This window comes from Dipodomys merriami, unplaced genomic scaffold (genome assembly GCF_024711535.1).
Source record: "Dipodomys merriami isolate MVZ:Mamm:240054 unplaced genomic scaffold, mDipMer1.0.p SCAF_13, whole genome shotgun sequence".
NCBI classification, from domain to species: Eukaryota; Metazoa; Chordata; class Mammalia; order Rodentia; family Heteromyidae; genus Dipodomys; species Dipodomys merriami.
In genome coordinates, this window is record NW_027202604.1 from 36,475,342 (window position 1) to 36,498,537 (window position 23,196).

Sequence of the window (23,196 nt, forward strand, 5' to 3'; positions counted from 1 at the left end):
ATGCACTTAAGATAAGGCGATTCATTTAAAAGAGAGGATAGGACCAACTATCAAAATAAATCTCAACTATTAAAATCACAAAGTTGCCGTGTAATTCTACAGCTTGATTTCACCAGCTGCAGATTAATGATTATAAACCAGGAGAGAAGGGAAGCCGTTGTTCAGGTTACCTAGCTATCTGCAGAACAGGGGAAGTTCTGATTTTGCAGTGAAGTAAGATCAAACGTGGGGTTGAGCTGATTAAATCACTGTGTCTGCTGTGTAAAATACCACAGCGAAAGGCTTCTGAACACATGCTGAAAGTGACAAGTGATAGGAATGTGAAACTGGTCCTTTGCTACAAGTGGATTCTAGTAAGAAGGGTTGACAAACAGAGGGGGAAGGAGGGCGCGAATGGGGTCAAAATATTGTATGTACACATTTGAAAATTGAACAATGACGCATGTTGAGACAGATTTGGGACGGGGTGAGGGATAAGAGAGAGTGATAAATGGGATCAATCTGATCAAGGTACTTTGCTTGCCGATATGGATATGCCAAATAAAATCTTGTACAACTAATCGGTGCTAATAACAAATGTGAGGGGAAATGTTTGCATAGGTTTCTGTCTACCTATATCAAAAACATTCATTTGAGAAAGGGTTCACATGCACACATACATACATACATACATACATACATACATACATACATACATACATACATACATACATACATGCATACATACATACATACATATATACATTCATACATACATACAGTGTCTGCTTTGGCAACACATATACTAAAATTGGAACGACACAGAGAAGATTAGCATTAGCATACATACTACACACCTCATACATAGAAGAATACGAATTTATTTGTGCACAACTACACTGATGAGAATACAAGAAAAGTAATTCTGTTAGGCAAAATTTGCAAGTAACTGATTCTAGAAAATAAACTTGGAATTATTTTCTCGAGAGTTCAGTATGTCATGATAGCTGGCCATGGTGGCTCATGTCTGTAATCATAGTGACTTGGAAAGCTGAGGTTGGGAAGATTATAGTTCAAGGCCAGCCCAGGCAGAGTTTCACAAAACTTTCCTCAGCAGGAAAGGCTAGCTATGGGGGCACATGCTTGCCCAAATCTTGCCATCTTAGCTATTTCAGGAAGTGTAAATAGGAATATTGTGGTCCAACCAAGCATAGGTAAAAAGTGAGACTCTATTTCCAAATAACTAACATAAAAATTGTGCTGGAGGCATGGCTCAAGGGGTAGGGGGCCTGTGTAGCCAACTTAAGGCCCTTAGTTCAAATCTTAATAATGACTGAAAAAGAAAGGAAGTTTATCCTGTGACTTAAAATGGCTCAATGTCACTTCACTATTCTATTAGTCCAAGGTATGTGAAAATAGATCTTTAAAATTCACATTGATCTGACAATTCTGGCTAGATATACAAACTCCAAAGTCACACTTAATGTGCTTTACGGATGAAAAAATATATAGCCTGTTTTACTTAAAATTTTGTCTTTTATTTTTGTAAACAATCATGAGAAAAATAACAGGAACCTGACATGTGAAATAGCAGCTCCAAATTTATTTTATAATTAAAGTTCTTCAGGTTTTTAAGTGAGGTGATAAGATTAAAAACTCAAATAAGGAACTGATTTCTCTGAAGCAAATTTCCCATGTAAATAAAAATACTTCCATCAAAACAAACAACTTACACATGACAGCTTTAAAAATATGCCTAGGGTTAGCTTTGGCAAGCTTAGAATATTTAAGCATTCTGATCACACAGAGTTTCTTAAGGAGCCACTTCATTAAAAGACATGTGCCTTCAAAGGAAAGTATAGCTATCAGAGGAATAAATGGTCTGCAAGTAGTCTGCCTCCCACACCCAGCACTGCTGTGCTGCAGTCAAATATACCTGTGTCGTATCACTTTTTCAAAGGGTGCTCCGAAGAGTGGGCAACTCCACATTTCCTAAGCTTTAACTTTTTGCATAGACCTGATACAGTGCATGTAAAAACTAAAATGTCTGCAAATGGCCTTTCCCCTACCTCTGTTGACCTGCAGGCACAGCTGGATCCACAGGGCCATTTTCATTACCAGAGGAACTGTTCTTCAAACTCACACTGCCACTCTCCCCATTGCCTGCAGAGACAGAGACGAATGGTCAGGGTGGGGGGGATGCAGGAGAAGCAGGTGATTTCCTGGGTACCGGCGCTAAGCACACTGGTGACATTCAGCCTGGACAGAGAAGAATTGCACTCCCAGCAGATGGAGAAGGGTGCCCTTTATCTACATGTTTTTGGACATTGCAAAGCTGGTCTTGGGCAAAACAGTAAAGTTAGGAAAGGTCATTCCAACTTGGTACTCTTCCAACCTACTGGATTCTCCCAACATTCCTTGCAAGGAGAATCTCTCTCCCCATCTTCCAGAAGCTCCGAGCTTTAGGCTCTAATCTAAAACAGCAATATCAGATAATTGGGAGATCTCAATCCAGGTTGATCCCACACTTTGGTTGCTGTTTTCAGGTAATGCTAACAAACTGAGCCACCGTAACTCACAGCATGCATCCTTTCTTCCCAGTGGATGTGAGCCTTGCCATACATGAGTTAAAAACCATGGCCTCCTACTACTTGATTTGCAGGTACTATTCAGTAGAGACTTATGTGCCAAATCCATTAACTCTTTTCCCCAGCCTGAGTGCTGAGGTGGGGTGCAAGCGACTGTTCGTGGCACACATAACACAGTCACACGCAAACAGTGGTTTGTGCTACTTCTTTGAAGAGCTCTCTTGGAAAGTAGACTTCCCAAAAATGTAATCATGGTCCTTACAAAAAAACCAGTCTATACTCAAGTGTTAATAATCCTGAATATATGTTTCTGATTCATGTTCCATGCCCAGCCTGTTCTGGAAGCTTCAAATGGTGATTCTATTTTTCTTATATAACATTCCCTCAATTGAAAGACAAAAGCCACATGTTGCCCATTTAATTTCTAATGTCACCTACTTGCTTTGTCACAAAACACAGAGCCAATACAAACCAGCTCAGAAGGAAAGGAGAGCTATCTTTTCACTTGATAATCAAGATGGCCAGACCACCCCTGGGCTGCCCTTGCCTCTGTTTTTCCACTCTACCAGCAAGGCAGAGCCAACCTCCATTGCTATTCGACTCAATGGACAGCAACCGCTTCCTCCTCTCAAACTTTTCATTGAGATGGAGGCAAAAAGTCATCCAAATGTGTACTCACTATGACAACTTGTTCCTATAAAAGGTGCGATGAATGACAGTCAATAAAACATTTTTAAAAAGAGGCATTTTCTCACCTGAGAACTTAATTGTTACAGCAAATTTAACAAAGAGCTCTTGACATTCTATTTCCTAAGAAGTGTTTTATTCTCAAGTTGTACCTTTGACTTGTAAAGTACAGAAGGAGGGCCTGTGGATGGCCAGGGGGAATATTTCTCTTCCTAAATACCAACATATAATTTATGCATGTCAAGGCTAAAATCAATTTATTTGGCTTACCATGTAACTCCAAATGCCTTTCATTAAGGCCATTATAATTCTGAAAATTAAACTTTGCAAATAAATTATACCATTGCTCTTCTTCACAGATACACAATGTATCCCTTGGGAAGTTTTTCAAGCCAAGAATTCAAGGTATCCCAATGAATGCCAGGTGAATAAGAGCCCATTTTACCCCTCTGCAGGGATCCACAGACTAGGAATAAAAGACTATTTCAATTTCTTATAAAATATTTCATAATTTATTTTACTTGGGAAGGCAAATAAAGTATTTTCAGTTCTTTGTCTTAAAAGAATCTATAGCACAGAGGTTATTAGGTACCTGTTGATTTCAAACAGAAAATAAAAAACATTTGGGGAAATACACTGGATTTCACTGAGTCTGTCAATCAGGATCCCAACAGAAAATAGATGACACACTCATTATGAACACTCCTTGGAGGTGCTGTTTACAAAACAGTTTAGGGGTTGGAGGCATTGCTCAGGTGGTAGAGCACCAGACAATGGGCAAAAGCATCAGATACTGAGTTTGAGTCCTGGTTTCAGATGAAAAAAATTTTAAAGGTACCAGTTTACAAAGGAGTAGGTTGGCTAAGCAATAGGGGAAGGGAGTGGGCAACCTTAAGAAGATGACTTGCATTCTTTCTTCCAATCCCTCAATCTCTCTGTGGTAGGGCTGTAGGCTTCCTGTCCATCCATGATGGATCCACACCCCCACATCTGGCCAATCAGCATAGCCCAAGGCTAACTAACCACCACCTACCATCCCGCGTCTCTTAGGGACGCTCCCCCGTGATGCCGCTCAGAACTCAGAGTTCCATCTCCCTCTTCCTCCCCTCTGGAAACCTGCCCAGCTCTCATGTGCTCATAATCCTGATTCTTCACAGAATTTACCTTTAGGAAAGAATTTTTGAAATGATGCAACACAAGTGTTCATCATAATTAACTACCTAAATACCCAGTTATAGTAGTTTGGTGGAATAAATTATCACACAGCTATAAAATGGTATGCCACAAACCTGCTAAAATCCTGAGTGTAAAAATATATTAGCTAATATAACATGATGTTTTCAACACTAGAAGCTAAAAATATTGTGCCCTTAAAAATATCTCTACATTAATAAAAGTGAATACACTATTGTATTAACTGATCATTTCTAGATGGGTGGAAAGATGATTGTACTTTCATTTTCTTTTTTTATTTGTGTCTGTATTCTTTCTTAAGATGATCATGTATTGTTTTGTAATAAAAAAATAAGCAGTAAAATAAACTTCATTTCAAAGCACATATACCATTTCCATCCTGACTGTATCAAGTTTTAAGTCTCAAAAACTAAGCACCTATATTTGTTATCACTTTTCTCAGACACCCACAGCTCCATTAGATCCGCACATGTTAGTTATAATTAGGTTTTTCTGTATGTGATCTCAAGTACAAATTAAGAGAAGACTATAATTGTTTTATACTCTCATATAAAATTTCTGGAGAGGAACAGTCCAAAGCCAATGCAACATCTCTATAAACCAGAGAGCCAGCCAGCCCTCTTCTATGGTTTTGCTTGAATGGTGCCTCTATTATCAGGACAGTGGTAGCTTCTAGATTCATTCTTTCTTTATGTATTTTCTAGATTCTTGACTATTACATCAATAGTCCATCTAGGAGGGGCAGAAAGGTAAAAGAAAAGAGCACACTTTCCCTTGATGACACTAGAATGAACTGTGTAAAGCCATTCTGTTTAGATGCAACCCACTTGGTAGATCTTAGTCATATGCTCCTACCTAGCTGCAAGGGAGTCTGTCAGATGGCAGAAGTTGTGGAAAGCCACATCTTCAATAAAAACTGAGAGTTCTGTTATGTGGGAGAAGGGAAAATGGATAAAGTAGAATAACCAGAAAAGTAGATTATCCCACACTTTAGGAAAGGTATAATCTAAGTAAACTCTACCCAATAGCTCTTCTAGATAAATCATTCCAACCATGGGAACTTTCCAGACTATTTCCTGGTAACTCTGATCCTTAAACTTTTCATTACATCAGTGAATCAACATTTTATAGAATCTTGATTTCAGGAGTGGCTAAGGAAGAAGAGAATGTTTAAGCTTAGAAGACTTTATAAAAATCTCTACTTTTCTCTCATGGTCATGATTTACAACAAGCATGATTTTGAGAAACTGATTACCAGGTAGTAGTGGAAGCGAGTATCCAAGAGAACCTGCTGAATATACTGAGCCTGACTCATTTAGGACCTATCATCAAAAATGGAGCTGATTGCCACCTCAGAGGAAGTTGCATTGCCTCCTCTTACTGTTACTGCTTTTGAGCTTGTCTCCAGAAGTTGTTCTACACCTCCTCAGCTTATCATAAAGGTCTTCTCAGTGCCTTCCATCTAAAATTGCAACTGCCTGCCTCCACACCCACACACTCCATGCCCTGCTTTCTGCTTCCTCCCTTGCATTAACTCATCTCTAACATGATTACGTGTTTTGAGTTATCTACCTCCGTCCCACCTCAACCCCCAAATAAAAGACAAAAATTCCATGAAGGCAGGGACTTTTTCCTATTTTTGACAATCCTTTTTGTACCTTGATCCAGGGAAGAACCTGATATGCAATAGGTACTCAATAAATACTGAATCAATAAATTCATAAAAAACAAGTTTTAGGTTTCAGCATCTCTGACAGAGACTGACGACGCAGTCAAAAATGTTTTGTGGAAGAATAAATCAAACAGTCCTAGGAATGTCCCATTAAGTCCAAACTTAGTTTTATGAGTACTTACTGAACCTTTGACTCATCAGGTAATAAGGAAACAACAGGGAGCAGAGCCAGACGGTGCTGAGTCATAGAACTTTCAATCTGACCAGCATGAGTCACAGAGGCCCACAAACAAATGCAACACTTTATTGTGTCCACCACTACTGAGAGGAGGGAGTCCTGGCTAAGATACTGCTCATATCACCTTAAATTTTTGTCAGACTTTTCCAACAGCCCTTAAATCTAACTTCCAATGAAGTTAGTTACCACCTCTGTAGTGTTCACCCTCTGTACTAAAACAGAGTTCCCATCCTCATGGGAATCTGCCCTTTTCCCCCTATTTCTACCACCTAGCAACCATGAGATGAATACTGCTGCATGGGTGAGGGATGAATGATGCTCTGAAGGGCTGGGAAGAGTAGAGAAAGGTCAAGGGAGAATATGAGTACTGCAAAGAAGATAGCCTAAGAAAAAGTTATGTAAGCAAATTCAGGGAGCACAAACTTTGCAATCAAGGACAAATTTCTAAGTTTACAAGCTTTATTGCCAGATAAAACAGGGCTTATACCAAACTCACTCCTGGCTTGGTGTGCACAAACAATACAGACAGTCATCTGTCATTCTAAATAAAACTTAATCAGAATACGACCACATTCATTCTGTATTGTTCATGGCTGAATTTACACTATGATGGCACAGCTGGATAGGAAAAAAGTTGAGTAACCAGGATTCAGAACAAGTAATTGATTGAAAAGCCAAAAAAATTGTTTACCATCTGACTCTTTATAGAAAAACTTTGCTGATCATGAGAAAAAGGCTCAGTGTTGGACAAACGTGTGCTGGGCAAGGCCAATTAAAGCCTCATCAGCACCAAAATCTTCTAAAGAAATGTCAAAGACACCTATTAGGGTCTATCATAGACTACTGAGCCAGAATCTCTGGGAGCAGGAGTGCACTATTCATATTTTGACAAGCCTTATAGATATTTTGGTGCACATTATTGTCCATGGTAGAAGATGAGACAAAAAAGGATTCCAAGAGATGAGACCAGAGAAGTGAGCAGAGCTGGATCATGAAAGCAGAGGCCATGTTCAGATACTATTTATTTAGTGATGAAAGAAAGACATTGAAAAGTGCTGAATTGAATTTTTTTTAGCCAATTCTAAGTTTAAGTATATATACTTATGGATTACAGTGTGACAATTTAATACATGCATACAAAGAACAATGATCATTAGAATGGTTAGAATTTCTATTTCCTTAAACTTAAAAAAATTATTAACATGGAATAATTCTAATTAGTACAGTGTGCTATTTTAATACATGTGTACAATATGTACAAACAAATCAAATCAGAGTAATGAATCTTTCCAACTTGTTCTCATCTCTTTGTGTTAACAGTTCCTCAGTTCTTTTCTTCTAGTTGTTCGTAAAACACATTAATAGGTTATTGTGAACTAGTTTCTTAGGTAGATCGTGTGAGCAAAGTTGCAGATTGGCCACCCCTCTGGCTATAATGTGAATGAGCAGTAGGGGTGCTAGAGCACCGGCTGCAGCTGAGTAAGGAAGTGCAGGGATGATGGGGTTTGAATTGTGCATGCTATAATGGTGGTGCATGTAGCTGAAATCATCCAAGCACCAAATTCTAGCATGTCTTCTTGAACTACACCAAATGTCAGTGTCCTTGTTAATAAAGTGGATAATGACCCACACATTGGCAATAAGGATTCAAAAATGAAATGTATGTGACAAACTACAAGCTCCAGCCCAAAAGAGGGATGGCTTACAAGGACTCTTTTATGATTGCTTGCTCTTCTCCAGCCTTGCTCTTGTTCCTCCATCTTGACAACCTGGGAGTGGCTGGATGTGGTCCTCTATCCTTCCACCTCTAGCAAGATTAGCTCTCCATGTCAATTCTAAAGTACTATGGACAGCCATGAAAATCTCACAAAATCCAGGACTTTAAGGCTAATTAAGGGTGCCCAGCATTACTGCTATCATTTGCAGGAAATTCTTTATTAAAGAATATAACTTTTCTGCACTTTCAGTTCACCTATTCCAAGAGGGATATTTAATATGGCTTCTAAAATGCACAGAAAAGAAATTAATTCATAAGAAGAAAAACTAGACAAAAGGAAAAGAAGGCAATTAAGGGCTTAAAGTTGTTCAACTCCCTTGTGCACGGCACTGACTTGGTTGAGCTTTCTTGGAGCCAAACATCAGGGAGACTATAGTGATCTGAGGTCTAGAAGGAGAAAGTTCTTGGCACAGGGGCCAGAGAAAGATGTCTCCCCTGAGCCACAGAGCTAAGATTCCAAGTAGCTTCGTGCACAACCTCCTTGGCAGCTTCCAGAAGAGCCTTGAAGAACACTTCCTAATTGCTGTGTTCTGTGGAGCCAGAACTCAAGTTACCATCATCTATAATGTAAGCAGTCCCCTCGAGATGGAGGGATTAGTGCTGTTAAGCCACACTGCTATCTTTATCACAGGCCAGAAGGAGATAAGGACACAAAGCCAGGAGGCCTTCCAGCCAGGGGCTTTGAGGCTATTTCTTAAGTCTCTCAAGTTTCCGCATTGATGTGTTAAGAGGAAGCAGGACCTTAGAAACACAAATCAGAGACTCCGAGTCTTGCCTTCTGAGGCCCAGTCTTCCATCTGAGCAACTCTGTTTGCAAACAAAGGAGGAGGTAACAATGCTTGATAGGAAATGTACTTATTACCTTGCTCATGTAACTGTAACCCTTCTGCACAGTATTTTCACAATAAAAAAACGTATTTAAAAAAATGGAAAACCACAATTTCCTCAGTACAACACAATAATTTGAAAAGTGGAGTGAGGAATCATCTGGCAGTCACAGAGCCAGGATTCAGGTTCAAGTTCAGATCCTTTATAGTTGTGGAAGTTTGGGCAGATTATTTCACCTCTCTCTGCCTTTGTTTCCTTACCCAAAAAATAGGAGGATATAAATAATACCTATAATGAAGGGATGATGCCAAGATTAAATGGCTTGATACAGGTAAGGCCCTTGAGTGGAATATCTACATAGACAGGACTAGTAGATGACTAGTAGCAGAAGTTTGGGGGGAAACATAACCTCCCAGGAGATTTGGGCTATACAACTCTCAGTCTGCATAAAGGCTATCCAAAACAGGAGTGAACAAAAGAAACTTTCCCCAAGCTACATTCCCAGTAGCAGAATGGATATTGAGCCCAGGTCTCCTGGGCTCCTCTTTTCCAGTGTCCATCTACGGGACAGAGGGATGAGCATCTACTTCTCCCCATTTTGCGAGGGCTCAGTGTACCCATGGGATAGTAAGCAGGTCTTGAACCCCAGCTCTCCAAGGAAACCTAAAGAAGAATATTAGAACACAGTCGGTATTAGCAGCATAGTTTGACAACCGATTAGTAATGTCTGCCAGTAAAAAAGAGACGGGGAATAGTTGTATGCTCAAGCCATAAGACACGACAGGAGACACTGTGATACATACCAACTTCCTGAGCGTGAAAACAAGTGGAACACACAGTAGGTTATTTGTTAACTTAATGAATCATGCGCATCTGACTATTTTCTGAAGCATTCAACCATCCCTGACTGAACAATGAGGAAAATCCAATGACTGAAAACATGTCCATCAGCAACAGCCCAGCACCATTTCAGGGTGTGTGTGCAACGGTTTATTTCAGCATACGTGGCCCCTGAAGCTGAAATAGCTTATTTTCAAATACCATCCACACAGCAGACATTTATTGGGTTCCTACTGTACCCAGAAGCCATGCTTCTTACCGTTAAGTCACAGAAAAATGAATCAGTGTTTCTGGCTCCCAACTAAGATGTGAATGTGAATCAATACTGACAAGCTGAAGGGTGCAATTGGCACTAACTAAAAGAGCAAGCAAGAAAAGTATTAATGAAGTGTGTGTGTGTGTGTGTGTGTGTGTGTGTGTGTGTGTGTGTTCATCCTCTCTGCTCTTCAGAACTTCCTCATGTGGTTCACACAGCATAGCACATCCTCTGCTTTCCTGGCTGGATTTCCTCTGTGTCTTTTGCTAGCCTCGTCTCTTCTTCCTAAATTCATAATGGAACAATCCCAGTGCCCAGTATTCTGTCCGTTTCCTTTCATACTAACATGTTATGTACAAGGTCAGTTGGCAACTCCAGGCTTGATCTTGCTTCTGGCTCACACTCATATACCCAGCTACCTAGTGAACAGCTCCTTGAGTATCTTGATAGCCTTAATCTGTAATACCCAAAGCCAAACCCCCACACCCCATCCCAAGCCCCCTTCTGCCACACTCTTTCTTCATTGCCCATGCAATGCCTTGCACAGCAAAGCATCTGCTCAGCTGCTGGACCAAACCTCTTGACCCCTCCCTTTTGCTCTTCATACCTAACCAGTCTAGCAGCAAACTCTACACTGGCTCTTCATTTCACTTAGATTGGAACACTCCCACTCTCCCCCTCCATTATCCACCGTTTTTCTCCTAATTACTTCTCCATCCCCTGATTCCTCTGTCTCACCCTCAAGGCCCTGTGCCCTTCAGCATACCTGCCAGGGTGTTTCAGTCAAAATGTACTCCAGCTGGGCACCAGGGGCTCATTCCTGTAATCTTGGCTACTCAGGAGGCTGAGATCTGAGGATCACAGTTCAAAGCCAACCCGGACAAGAAAGCCAGAAGTGGTGGAAGTGGTGCTGTGGCTCAAGTGGTAAAGCACTCGCCTTGAGCTGAAGAGCTGAGGGACAGGACCCAGGCCCGAGTTCAAGCCCCACGGCTGACAAAAAAAAAAGTACCCCAAACTCTCCAACAGCCTTCTGTTGCTCTTGAGAGCAATTCTCTGCCCCTGCAATGACCTAGAGGCCCTAGGTGATTTGATCCACTCCACTGTCTACAGGCCCTCATCTCCTGGTTAGCTGTCTGCCCTGCTTCAACCAGGGGGTCTCTCAGCAGTGTCTCATGGCAGGACCTGTGTGCATTCATCTTCATGCCCCAGGACATCTGCACTCACTATTCTTCCTCAGCCTGGGATGTCCTACCCCCTCTCCCAATGACTTCCACTCAGAAGTTATATTCCTCAAGTCCTTTCCCAGTCATCCTATCTAAAATTGGTAGCCCCACCCCCAACTTCTGTCCTCACCTTTCTCTTCTTTTCCTAGACTTTAACACGGTGTAAGTCAGCTTCCTGCCACTGTGACAAAAAAAAAAAAAAAAAAAAAAAACCTGAGACAAACAAATGGAAAAGAAGAAAGGTTTGGCTTGGAGTTTTATACCCAGTCACTTGGTCCCTTTTGCATTAGGCCTATGGTGAAGCAGGGAGCACATGGTAGAGGAAAGTTGCTTGAACCATGGAAAGCAGGAAGCAAGAAGAGAAAGGAGCCAGAGTCCCAGTGTCCCCTCCCCCAGGGATTAACTTCCTCCAATTCAAGATTCCACTTCTACTGATAGCAGCTTAAGACATGGGCATTAGGGATTGGGGGCAAAGGGGGAGGGGGAGCGTGGAGAGCCAGAGCATAATACTTCCTTATTTATTTTATTTAAGTGGTTTCTGTATCATTTTATCCCCTCTACTAGAACACATGAGCTCCCAGGGTACAGGCAAATGTTGTCCCCCATTTACTGTCTGATTCCACTAAGAGATAACACACAGTAGTGGCTAACACATAGTAGGCACTCAGTACTTCCTCACTCTGTGAAGGAAAAATAATTCAATTCCAGATTTTAAAAAAGGTACACAGGATGATGTGGTTATAAGAAATAATCTAATCTATTTTCATAAACTTAGAAGACAAAATCTAGACAAAGAATAAGAAAAATTCACAACGATGAAGCTACAAAATGAATGTGATAGGCCTTTTCTGCAGTTCATAATCACTTTTATTTAAGTGTTTCATAAACATTTTTAAAAGCTCAATGAGTTTTCAAGTACTCCCAAATATTTGGAGTTTATTTTAGAACATTTCAAACAGCATTAAAATCATTTTCAAAAAGATTTCAACTCATCAGCAAGCTTCGGAAATAAACTAGTTGAATATCCAAAATGTTTTGAAATTGTGCCTTAAAGCGTTTGGATTTTAGATGGGCAGGGCGGGGAAGCATTGTTTGGAATGAAGTGTGAGAGCCAAATGTCTTCAATGTCTTACAGGACGGAATAGGAGAAACCCTAGATGTCCGTGGCACAGGCCCAAATTTGATTTATAGACACCCAGAAACACAACAAATCAAAGAAAGGTTGGACAAATGGGATTGCATGAAGTTAAAGAGCTTCTGCATGGCAAAGGCCATAGCTAGCAAGATCAACAGAAAGCCCATGGATTGGGAGAACATCTTCACTAAGGGTCTCATATCTAAAATATACCTGGAACTCAAAAAAATTAAATCCCCCAACAACAAATCTTCAAAGAAACAACAGCCCAATAAATAAGTGGGCTAAAGACTTAAAGAGAAACTTCTCTGAAGAGGAAAGAAGAATAGCCAATAGACACATGAAGAAATACTCAACCTCTCTAGCCATAAAAGAAATGCACATCAAAACAACACTGAGATACTACCTCACTCCAGTTAGAATGGCTATAATCAAGAACTCTAATAACAACAGATGCTGGAGAGGATGTGGACAGAAGGGAACCCTACTGCATTGTTGGTGGGAGTGTAAAATTGTTCAACCACTTTGGAAAGTTGTGTGGAGGTTCCTCAAAAGGCTCCCCTATGACCCAGCAATCCCACTTTTGGGCATTTACCCAAATGATAACATACAAGACCATACTAAAGCTACCAGCACAACTATGTTTATTGCAGCATTATTTACCATAGCTAAGATATGAAACCAACCCAGATGCCCCTCAGTAGATGAATGGATCAAGAAAATGTGGTATATATACACAATGGAATTCTATGCCTCCATCAGAAAGAATGACATTGCCCCATTTGTTAGGAAATGGAAAGACTTGGAATAAATTCTATTAAGTGAAGTAAGCCAGGTCCAAAGAAACATAGGTCCCATGGTTTCCCTTATTTGCAATAACTAGTATATGTCTGAGACAAGCAGAAAAGGTCAGATAAGATGATGTTAGGCAAAATGAACCCCAAGATAAGGACACAAGTGGTTTTTTCTTTCTTGCTATTGTTTCTAACATATTTATAAGGTGATTTTTTTTGTTGTTGCTTTGTATGTCCCTCCCCCACAGTATAACCCCTGTTTTCACTGTATTTGATGTTGGTATAATTTGGGGAGGGGAAGGGAAAAGACAAATTGTTTAAACAGGGATACAGGAGGACCCACTGCAACAATGAGATGTACAAGACGCTATGTTGAAAAATGAACTTTACAACTCTGGAAGGGAGAGAGGCGGAGGGGGGGACGCAGGGGGAGAGAGGGAATGTAGGGATGGGAGGGCAGGGATGGGAGGGGAAAAACAAAGGAGGAGGCAAAAATGCTTGATAAGAAATGTGCTCATTACCTTGCTCATGTATTTGTAACCCCTCTGTATGGTATTTTCACAATAAAAAACTTATTTTTAAAAAAGTGATGGCTTTCAAATTTTGTTCTCTTGGGAAGATAAAAGAAGAAATATACTGTGTGGTCCCAAGTCTCGTAGAAAGCCACATTTCCAAAATTTCGGAAAGGAAAGTGAGGATCCTTTTACATGGCCTGGGCCTAACAATAAAAACTCAAAAATTGGGTCCATCAACAGAATTGGAGTGTATGTGCAGCATTAAAACAAGGTGTGAAAATGTACTAACAAACAGCCAGCAAGGGAAACAGGAGACGGAGCTATGCAATCCCATCCTGCCCTCTTCCTCTCCCTCCTCAGCAGGTATGTGGCCCTGTCCCGCAACAGGTATGGAGAGGGGCTGCCCCCCCCCATTAGCAGGCCTTACCCACAGCAGAGGCTAGAGGGAGGAGGACTGAAGTTATCAGGGTTCTCTTTGAAAAGGCCATTTCAAATGGCCTCGGTACCTGATGGTTTGAGATTCTTAGATGAATTAAATCTCCTCCTAGCTTTTGAAGAACTTCAAAGGCATTCAAACAGCGTGCAGTGAATGGTAAGGAGCATCTATCTGTCTGGCAAGAACTCAGACTGGTGTTTGCTAGGCTGGTGCTCCACTGCTGAGCCACACCCCAGCCCTTGTAGGCACTGATAATGCCGGAGCATGTTCCTGAATCACAATCCTATTCTTTTTCCATCTTTGTTGGCATGACACATGTGCACTACATTCTTCTGTTGAGATGGGAGTCTTGCAGATTTTTCTGCCCAAGCTGGCCTGGAATTGCAATCCTGATCTCAGCCTTTCAAGTAGCTCAGAAGGCAGGCATGAGCTACCCACCTGAACCCAGCAAGACTCAGTGGGCGGTATCTGACCTTTCTTGGTTGCTTATAAAATGGTGATCCTTTTTACAATCTTTCCCATTCTAAATGTGATGACATACGATCCATAGAGCTCCACATTCCACCCCTGGATGCCACAAGACAAAGTAAGCCACCATCTCTGAGCCAAGGTGGCCCCAACGACCATGGTTCAGCCAACGGACAGTGCACCGATGTGAAGCCAGACCCTCCCCCGTCCTGCAGTGACAGGAAACAGATTTGGGGAAGAACACAGACAATGTGTCACCCCAAGTGCCCCACCTTCTAACCTCCCCCATGGAAGCTCCACTGTGCCCCGGATTCTCTGACCATCCCCCTCAGTTCCACTGCCTAAGAGTTGTAAGAGTTAAAATATTATCACATACCACTGGAAATCACACCCTTCACAGAGCCAAAAGTTATTTCAAGCTACAATATCTTAGAATCATTTTTAGTCTTTTCTCAAACTCTCAACAAAGCCAATTTTTTTAACAGACTAAGAATGCCAATCAATTACCTACAACTCAAAGGCAAATGTATAAACATCCACACCAAAAAAAGGAAAAGGTAAGGGGACATTACCTCAATAGGAGACCAACATAGCTAAACTTCTATTACTATTGCTCCCTGAAGAAGAATGTTTTGGTATGCATCTGGGAAGGACAACCATGCGTCTTTCTCTACCTTCCTAAAGTACTGCTGTCCCCAAAATTGATGAGATTACTTATAAAGCCAAAGGTTCTCAATTTTTTTCTTCTTTCAGAGCTGTTGGTGGCTTAATGTGCTTTAAATGTATAATAAAAACATAATGAAAAACATACATTTATTCAATGTGGCTGCTACAGCATACCTTGTGAAGCCCGAATCCCTATAAAGTTGAGTTTTATGGCATTTCTTAAAACTCATTCCTTCTACTTATAGCTGCCCACAATATTGGCCAGAATTGAGTGCTTTTCTCTTCCAGATGCATCTCTCAAGGAAAGTGCTGTGCTTGGGCTTGCACTCCTGTTTGCGCCTTCCTATTCTCTCCCAACTCAGCTCCCACCCCTGGCCCTCATTTCCCTCTTCTTCCCACCCCTCCCCAGTCAGATGGAGCCTGTCAAAACCACACAAACCACAGGACACGGCTCTGATAGCAAAACCTATTTTTTACAGTTGAGCAGTGGTGTTAGGTCACATATTAGCCCGTGACAGCTCACAGCCAAATCTGGCCCTCCACTTGTTTTGTGTTATTTTAATAAATAAAGTTTTATTGGCACACAGCCAGACTCATTTATCTAGGTCTTGTCTTTAAATGCTTGTATGTAATTAAGGTGGAGTCACATAGTTGCAATGGAGGCTGCATAGGCTGTGCAGTTCATGGTGTTTTGTTTTTTTTTAATCTAGCCATTTCTGGAAGAATTCTGCTGACCCTGGGTCACAGACACCTTTCCAAAGCTTGAATTCACACCCCAGCTTTGAGACACCATAGAGGACATCATAGATGGACATTCTCTCCAACTAAGGTGTTGACCAACCGCTGTGGTTGCTGTCTGTCTTTGTGCTGTAATTAGCATTATCTTTGCTCAAGTCTCCATTAAATCCAATCTGAGACCTCAAAATCAACCCACGACCACCAGGCTCCACCCAGCCAGTACATGTCCGCGTCTTTATTCTTCTCATTGCCTTCACGCTTTTCTTTTCTATACCTTCTCTTTCTTGAAAACAGTTGCCAGAGTTTTGATTCCCCAAGGTCAGTGCCTGAGAAGGGAAGGGGCCAATGTAAGTATCTATTGCAGGAGGTGATAAGACTGGAGGGAAAGGAGGATAGACGAGGGGAAGGCCACCACAGAAAGGAGGGTAATTAAATTCAGTAAGTGTCAAAGGTGTCAAAAGTGGGCAATAAGGCCTGCATTGTGCTGGATAATCAGAATACAGATTAGAACATAGATTTCCAAGTCACTCACACCAAGGATGAATGTGAGGCTTCCCCCCAAAGTTCCACCCACCGTGGCTAACCCACAGGGCAAGAGATGACCCTACAGCAGTGGCTCTCTGGCCCAGGTAAGCACACAGGCCCCAGCAGCAGCCAAGACTTGGCCTAGGGCTTGGATGGTGGGATTGGAAGTCAGATCAGAGTGTGCAGATGCAGTAACCAGGGGGCAGGCCAACAGCATTAAACAAAGGACCGAGAGGTAAGGAGACAATGGCGGTGCAGTTAGCAGAGATGGGGATTGCATGTAGAAACTGATATACGGTTGCTAAAGCTGCCAAGTGGCTTTTAGAAAATAATTGCATTAACCAAAGGCAAGTTAGAGTGTTTGAATTTTGAATAAGAGAGTATTCTTCTGATGGAATTGCTCTGGGATATGTGAAATAAAAGTGTCTCTCTGCCTTCAAGCCACAGGCTGTAGTCAGGCTATGGTTCCATTTCATTTGCCCTACAAGAAAATGTCCTCCCGCCTTGGCACTTAGGACATTCACTTGATCTCCCACTGAAGCTACGCAGCAAAATTGATCTTGTAGTGGCCTTTCAAGTTTCAATATTTGCATTTTCTCTGTGTGCACCTAAGTTATGTTTGGGTTGGCCTGGTTTTGTTTTTTGTTTTTACAAAGCAGCAAGAGAGAGACGAGAATCTTTTTAACACAAAGCCATTTCATCAAATTCACTCATCTGGTTGACATTTGATCAGGCACAGATTTAGTCAACAGCTACTTCTTGATCATTCATTGTATCATTTATTAAAGACAGGATGGAGGTGCTCAAAAATTAATAGGCTATAACATCTGCCTCTGGGAAGGGGGCAGTACAACTGGGTTGCAGGGAGCATTCATTAATTGGGGTCTGCCAGGTATCCTTCCTATCCTTTGGGAATGGCCCTGGTCTCTCTTGACTGGACCACTCCACCCATGTGGCCCCCATCCTGGGCCCAACAGTAGGCATGTGAGCTACACTAGCCAATCAGCAATCGGATCTTCTAAAGACCCACCAAGTGGCTGAGAGATGCCTACATGATGGAGCTTGTTCTATCAGACTGAACTTGAGGACTTACTTTGGGCCTCCCCAGAAAAGCTACAGATGCTTTCCTCTTCTTCTATGGAACTAACACTGAGAGTGATGTAGGCTGGAAACCCTTCTGCCCTCTTGCTCCTGAGAGAGAGGAGAAGGCAGCCAAAACAGAGAGCCTTGATAACACTACTTGCCATCCCGAACCAAACATTCACCTCGCTATAGACATTTTGGTGGTAGGACCCAGAAATTTTTTTTTTACAACTAGGTCAATGGGGGAGAGGTTTTTCTGACAAATATAAAGACAATTTGGCCAGCCCCCAGGTGAAATAAGATGGGATTTCCTGATAAGAAATTATAGGTGCCCATGGATCCTATGAGGCGGCAATGTAATGTGCTACCAGAGATTAAGTGTGGCCTTTGAATGTGGAGTGGAGAACTGAACAAAAGTGATTCTCTATCTGAGTCTTGGCTAACCAGACAGCATCTAGAATGTTCTTCAATTCTTAGTACTTTCAATACAATGGAAGCTATTCAGAAGAGTACAAGGCGGATGAGGTGATTTGGAAAAACAATGTCATGAAAATGTTTGGAATTCTCAAGATATTTATCTGGGAGGGGAGAAAAGAAGGAGCAAATATAATTTTATGCACAATTTTTTTGTCTAAATGGTTGGGACTATCAAATCAATAATGCCAGCCTCCCGCCTTATTTCTTATGTGTCTCCAGCCAGCCTTTGGCTTTTGAACTTCATTGAAGGATTTAGACTCTGACAACTTGCTTTCTTGGTCTGTTAAAGTAAGCCAAAAAAGAAGAATTCTTCAATGTTACTTGAAAGCTAATTCTATTACAGGCAGGACAGGAGCAGTGAATGGCATTCATTCATCCAGGGGTGCCTGGGCTCATTTGTCACCCAAAGTAATGGTGCAGAAGGACTTAGGTTGGCACAGTCGGATTCCTTAACAAACTGTTACTTAAAGTAGCTGCTGGGATGTGACCACAGCCGCCCAATCAATGTAATCTCAGCCGGGCCCTCAGCTCTTCTGTCTTACAGAACCAAACAGTCCCTTCAAGCATCCGGGGATTTATTTAACAAACCATTTTGGAGTGTTTAAGGACTGAAGGACAGTCTGCAGGTAACAAGCTGTGCTGGGTACAGACAGAATTCAGCAAGACATAAAGCGTGCCTTTTAAACTCATCAATGAGTGTAAGGGATGCTAATATCTAAGCATCCCAGCAGCTCCAAGGTCTCCATTCCTTTCTCAGGCTCTAGACAGAGATCATGGTGAAAGAGCACCATGATCCTTACCTTGGAGCCAAGTACATCCTCAGGTTCCCAGGACAACTCCATGGACAGCTATTGTTAATGAAACAGGCAGGAAGGTTTCATCTCAGAAGGAAGTTTGAATTACAGGAAGGAGAGACAGACTTCCAGTACAGATATCAGGCCACTCATTTAACCCAGCCCTTGAAGAGTAGCTAGCAATCTCCATGTAGAGACTTGTGTAACACTGCCTCTACAGGGAATAAATGACACATTCCAGAGTAAGGTAGAAGAGAATGAGGAGTGGAATTTGGCTGAGGCCTGTGGGTAGAGATGAGGTGCTTAGAGCCTCTAATTTGGAGGGTGAATAAAGTCCTCAGCAGCAGTCTTATGTGAGCAAGGTGATGTGCTTTAGAAGCATCATGAGGTGGAATCTCTGGGAAGAAGAGGAAGAGCTCAACACAAATGAAAAGCAAACACATCCATGGGAGAGAGCAGGAAGGCCCAACAATGCAAATGGAAGTCTGGCCACAAAGAACACCTACTTCAGAAATGCAGTAGCGATGGCAGACAGGCCCCAGGAATGGGGGAGGAGAAAGAAGCCACAGCAGGTCACTATAGCTGAGGTAGTGAGGAACATTTTTTCCCCAAGATAGTAACTCTTATCTAGGACTACAGATAATTTCAAATCATCATCATCATCATCATCATCATCATCATCATCATCATCATCATCATCATCATCATCATCAAATAGGATATTGACCACAGCCTTGGTCCTATTCAAATCAACAGCCAGAGGTGACCATTCAGTCCACTCTCTCCTGATCCCAGAGGTCTCAGTGTAGAAAGAACCTCCTGGAACAAAACTGTGAAGAGGTGTGAACAGCTTCATACTTGGCTCCAAACCAAACTGGCCCCACAGGTCCAGACATAAAGAAGCCTCTGTTCACACACCCAAAATGTGTTTGTGGCGCCTCCGTGAGCCAGTACTGGCTTGAGGCCACAGGCAAAGAAAGCACTTGGGAATGTTAACCGAATCTTTATGGACAAAGCAATTCATGTGCTCAAGGACAAGGGTCATCAGGAAAAGCTACCCCATACTAAGAGATTCTGCTGTGACTTTCCAGGGCTTTGTCCTTGGCATGGTTGCATGAACTATGATTGGTGCAGTGATGGATTGATGCATTGATGCACTGATGGTCAGTGCATGGATAGAGCATATCTGGAGATTAGAAGGTAGATAAAAAGGGAAAATGCAGCAAAAGAAAATACATGCACTGAAAAAAAGATAGTGTTCACTAATAACATGCTACACACACACACACGCACACACACACACACGCGCGCGCGCGCGCGCGCCCCTCTGTAGGTAGGATGGCAGAACATCCATAATGAGGAGAGGGTCTCAACACGGCACTGGATGCAAGTTAGAAAATACAACTGTTAGCACAGGTAGATCCACAAATCCTACACAATATCCTAGTTGAGACCAGAATCATGGCTCTGATTTTACCTCCTTGAATATTCCTGGCGGCAAAAACCACTCTCTACTAAATATGGCATGCACTCCTTCGCATTCCCAGGCTTTTTTGGTTATGATCATGTGACCAGCTCTTGGTGAGGAGCTGTGAATGAACACAGCACACACCTCCTTCAGTGCTGGTGCAAGCAAGCATTGGTGCATACTCCAACTCTGGCATCCCTCCCTAGTGACTAGAAATCACAAATGTTGCATACTAAAATAAACACAATGGAAGAGGCTTCCTGAGTAAGAAAATCTACCTTTGATGTATTATATCACTCAAATGTCAGGATTTATTTGTTACTGAAGCACAGCCTAGCACTGTTGTGACACCCATCTAATAGCATGCTGATCCTGAGCTAACTAGGTCACAGAGCTCATTACAGTTATGGTAGTGATAAGAAATAAACTTCAAAAGCCCTCATATTCATTATCTGACTGCTTTGCCTTCCAATTTAATTCCATGGTCCCTTGCTTCTAAAATATGTAAGCATTCTTACATGTTTTATTATCACATCTCTCTTATTGTGTAGACATACATAGAATTATACCTTTAATACATATAAGACAGAGTTAGCATCTATGTATAGTCAAACCAGCTACTATTTTTTCCTCCAGGCACAGCATTAGAGGATGATATGGTTTAAACGTGTGGGTTTTTTTCCCAGAGCAACAAAAACACTTACCAAAGCAATAACAGGAGGCCCAGCTGATAGTACATCTACGCATGAATAGGAAACTGGCATAAAGTTTAGCATCCTGTTTTCAAGACAGTCCATTTAATTTCAGAGAACACTTGCGAAGGTGGCTTGGAAGGTAGATCATTTTTATCTCAGTAGCTCCAGGGGTGAATGTTAACTACCCTCTCGTTTTTTTCCTGTATCTTTTTTTCAATAGAAAAAAATGAAAGACCTTAATTTTTTTAAACCCTCTAGCATAAGTATTAAGGATAGTTAGAAACACAAAGAAAGGAGGAGGATGAGGAGGGGAGGAAAAGGCTTTTGGCTATTATATTGTCACTATTTATCAAAACTGTCCCATAAAATTTTTATGCGACATTTCAAGATGTGATGAAAGACTCATAAGTTTAAAACAAAACTGCCTCTCCAGTTCTCTCCTGATCAGTCTTCCTATAAAGCTATGGCAAATATTATATTTGAAATTGGGTGGAAAATACCAGGTAGGTTCAAAGGAAAATAACAAGGAATAAAGGAAAGATCCCATATTTTAAACAATGCTCTTACTTTATCCTTCCTGTGGTCTGTACAAAGATGTAATATTGTAAAAATCAGTTATTTTTCATTTCCCTCACTCACCCATCCCTCTATCCACCCACCACCTAACCATCTGCCCATACCATCTATTCATCCACCATCCATCAATCCCACCTGCCATTCATCCATCTACCCATCCACTCCTTTATTCATCCATATTTCCATTTATTTATCTACCATCTATTCCCCATCCATCGAACCCATTATTCACGCATCTACCCACCCATCCATCCTCCTGTCCATTCATTCATACAGTTACCCATTCATCCCACCATCTATCCATCTATCCACCCATCCATCCATCTTTCCATTCACCTACTCACCACGCATCTTTTATCTATCTATATTTCCATCCATTTACCCCACCATCTATAATTCCATGCACCTATCCATCTCACCCTCCATTCATCCATCCACCCATTCATTCATCCATCCATCTACCCACCTATGCATCCCACCATCCATCCACCCACCCATCCATCCATCTACCCACCCATTCATCCTACCATCCATCCACCCATCTACCCACCTATTCATCCTATCATCCACCCATCCATCTATACATCCATCTACCCACCCACTCATCCTACCATCCATCCATCCACCCATCCATCCATCCACCCATCCATCCATCCACCCCACAATCCATTCATCCATCCAGTTACCCACCCGTTCATCTACCACCCATCCTCCCACCCATCCATCTACCACCCATTCATCCCACCATCCATTCTCCCACCCATTAATCCCACCATCCATTCATCCACCTACCCATCTACTCTTCTATCATCCATGTTTCCCTCCATCTACCTCACCATCTACTCATCTACACATCCACCCATTCATCCATTGCCCATCCACTGAAGCCATATTAACATCTACCCTCTGCACATCCATTCATTGATTAAATGTTCAATCCATCTATGATTAAGCTACTCTCAAAAAACTCCAGTCAGGTACCACTGATGGAAGCATGGCATAAGAAAGATACCTCAAGCTGGGTACCGGTGGCTATGCCTGTAATCCTAGCTACTCAGGAGGCTGAGATCTGAGGATCACGGTTCAAAGCCAGCCTGGGCAGGAAAGTCTGTGAGACTCTTACCTCCAATAAACCACCAGAAAACTGGAAATGGCACTGTGGCTCAAGTGGTAGAACACTTGCCTTAAGCTGAAGAGCTCAGGGACAGCGCACAGGCCCAGAGTTCAAGCCCCATGAATGATTAAAAAAAAAAAAAAAAAAAAAAAAGGAAGATACTCCCAAACCGTGGGGAAGCTAAAGAGGGAGATGCTCTCACAGTGAAACATCTATCACAGAACCCACACGAGACAGTGACCAAGCCAGCAGACCTGGTTCAGTGCCTCACAGGTAAAGCTCACAAGGTAACTGCCCAACTCCAAGCAGGATTCTTAAGCTGCCAACCACCCACAGGACCAGTTCTACAAACAGCTGCTTTAAAACTCTGTAGCTAAAAGCAGCCACAAAAAAAAGTTTTGCCATTTCCTTTTCATTACCCAACACAGAT

General features: G+C 41.9%; 1 long non-coding RNA gene and 1 other non-coding gene across 4 annotated transcripts in view; one reads left to right on the forward strand and one right to left on the reverse strand.

Annotated features, from left to right (window-relative positions):
* Window positions 1-23,196, reverse strand: part of LOC138824776 (uncharacterized) — a 278,919-nt gene that overhangs the window by 126,298 nt on the left and 129,425 nt on the right. For all 3 annotated transcript variants that reach the window (XR_011371187.1, XR_011371186.1, XR_011371188.1), the window contains one exon: window positions 2,049-2,142. This is a non-coding gene — a long non-coding RNA (uncharacterized lncRNA). The remainder of the gene's footprint in view (window positions 1-2,048; window positions 2,143-23,196) is intronic.
* On the forward strand, window positions 761-864 carry LOC138824901 (U6 spliceosomal RNA). The gene has a single exon (XR_011371217.1). It is a non-coding gene; the product is annotated as a U6 spliceosomal RNA (small nuclear RNA).